Consider the following 2,997-nt stretch of genomic DNA (forward strand, 5'->3'; position numbering starts at 1 on the left):
CATTCCTCCATGGCATGTGCTCCAGCTCCTGCCTCCAGGCTCCTGCCCTGAGTTCCTACCTTGGGCTCCCTGATGAACTGTGACCCAGGAAATGCAAGCTAAATAAACCCTTTTCTCTCCAAGTTGGTACTGGTCAGTGTTTTGTCGTAGCAATGGAGAGACAAAGTAGTACAATAGGATATGGTCTCAGCTCTGCTTTACCTTTTCAGATTCCAGAATTCATCACTCCAACTTGCCATTATTGTCTCTATGTGTTTTCTTGCTAATTCTGCAGCCGTGAACATATATGATTCGTGCTTACAAGTTTCTAATATGTGAGTAGTTAACCATATACACATCTTTCCTTTTTCTTTTTTCTTCAAAAAAAATATATATATAGAGAGAGAGAGAGAGAGAGAGAGAGAGAGAGAGAGAGAGAGATTTATCAGCTTAGCTCACAGGATAGAGTCCGAGTAGTCCAACAATGGCTGCATCACACCAGAGAGGCTGAGAATCCATAGTCGCTCAGTCCACAAGGCTCGATGTCTCAGTAGTCCCAATCTGGTGCTGAAGGTCTGACAAATTCCAAAAGATACAATATTTTGCATTTTCATATTCTTAAGTCCCTTATATGAAATATTTCTAAAAGGAATTACAGTACATCATGAATTTATAGACCTTTCAAAATAGGGTGAGGCAATCAGCCATACAAATATAAGCTCAATAATATAAGCAAAACCTTTATCCTAGCACTAGGTAGGAAGAGGCAGGCATATAGCTATGAATTCAAGGGCACTCTGGTCTACATAGAGAGTGTCAAGACAGCCATGGTTACATAATGAGACCTTGACAACAAATAAAAAAACAAAAGGTTGTTAGAAAATGAATAACAAAACTATGGTGAAAGGTAAAGCATAAGAGATGAAAGATGCTGGCAAATATAGAGAACAAGTCAGTGTTACATTCAGGAGCCAGATCTAGTGGAGCCTTTGTGAGAGTCAGAACTCAGCGCCTTGTGCATGTTTCCTGATTTTGTGTGTCATATGGATCCTAATAGAGTTAGTAATTTTACTCTAGTCTACTGATCACTTAATAGAGGTTCTGTGAATTAAGTGACAAAGTCACACAGTTTCTGTTTGGCAGAGCCAACAGGGAAACAGGGATACTCCTTTGCTTGTATTCACAATGGATGATCAGATTTGTCATGTATACAACATTTTGCAATGTGATAAAACAGTCATGTAAAAATCTCTTCTCCAAGAAACAGCGCAAAGCATTCATTTTTCTGAAGTAATATGACTCTTTAACAAAGATTCTTCACTCATTTTAGATAAATTATTGAATCTTCCAGCTTTAGATGGTCCAATCAAGAAGATCTCTTTCATTTCAGTTAAACCCAGATCCAATCAAGTTGACACCAAGGATTAGCCATCACAACATGAAATCCAATGGGAAGTGTCTATAAGAGTTCAGTTAGTAGAGGGGGTCCAAAAATGATCAAAATGCATTGTATGAAATTCTCAAAAATTCAATAAAAAAAGAAAAAAAACTCAAACACTCTAAATGGAACACAGTATCTTAATACTATGGGCTTAACAACAATAGTATTTTATGAATCAGGTACCACTTGAATATTAAAAACAAATTATACTCTATATAGTGTCAAAACTGTCTCAATTTTCTTTTGCTCAAACTATCATATTAACTGGGGATTTATTCAGGGGTAGAGTGTTTGAGTCATATGCTCACAGCCATGTGTTCACTCTGCAGCACTGGAAACATAAATAGAACAATTTACCTGAAAAACTGGAAGCCTGAGTGGGAACACATGTCTGCAATGCCAGCATTTGAAAGTTCAAGCCAGGAGAATCAGTACGTCAAGGTTATCATTAGCTACATAGCAAGCTCGATTCCAGTCTGACCCACAAATATGACTCTTTAACAAAGATTCTTCACTCATTTTAGATAAATTATTGAAATGATATTGATATATTGATATATTGATGATATATTGATAAATTAAGATAAGTAACAGTTAACTTTAAAATATTTTCTGGAGGACCTGGAGAGATAGATAACACTGGCTGCTCTAGCAGTGGACTGGGTTTCAGTTCCTAGCACCTACATAAGGGCTAAAAACTGTCCGTACCTCCAGTTCATTGTATGACACAGGTGTACCTACATACATGCAGGCAATACTTATAAAAGTAAACGAAATATTAAAATATTATTTGGGAATTATCAATCCCTATGTAATTAATAATTATTTGCCATGTTAAGAGAATAAAACCATATAAGAATATCTGGATGTCTTATAGAAACCTAGATTGCTTATGTTTCCCTAAATAAGTAGTAAATTTTTCATGTTCATTTTTTAAAATAACTTTTTCATTTTATTATTTATTTGTTGTGTGTATTTGTGTGTTCTTGTGTGTATGAGCCCTTCTGCCAGGGTACATTTGGAGCTTAGAGGACCACTTGCGAGAGTCAGTTCTCTCCTTCTATGATGTAGATGCCAGAAATTGAGCTCAGGTCATCAGGCTCCCAGAGAAGCATCCCTACCCACTGAACCATCTTTCAAGCCCTGCATACATGGTTTTTATTTCAGAATAACTTGATTAGATTATAGAAAACCATGTTTCTTAGTTCCTCAGCCCTTTCACTCTAATAATTTATTCTATGCCCAACTTTAGACAGCAAATCAAATCCTGAACTCTGTGTCCACACCAGTATTGTAGTGACACTGATTCAACTACAATAATCTCATTACTTGGCCTCAAGATTTTTGTAAAAATTAATGCTTACACAAAAATTCCTTGACCATACTTTGATGCCCCTCAGTTTGCATTCCTATCTGCATGATAGGTGTACTGGATAACTTTAGTGTCAACTTGACACACTTGGGTTGAGGGGGTCTCAATTGGGGAATTTCCTCCACTGGACTGGCTTGTGGCCATGTCTGTGGGGCATTTTCTTGATTATTGAGTGATGTGGGAGGGCCTGGCTCAATGTGGGTGG

The sequence above is a fragment of the Nannospalax galili genome, unplaced genomic scaffold (assembly GCF_000622305.1).
Source record: "Nannospalax galili isolate Female #2095 unplaced genomic scaffold, S.galili_v1.0 scaffold140, whole genome shotgun sequence".
Taxonomy (NCBI): Eukaryota; Metazoa; Chordata; class Mammalia; order Rodentia; family Spalacidae; genus Nannospalax; species Nannospalax galili.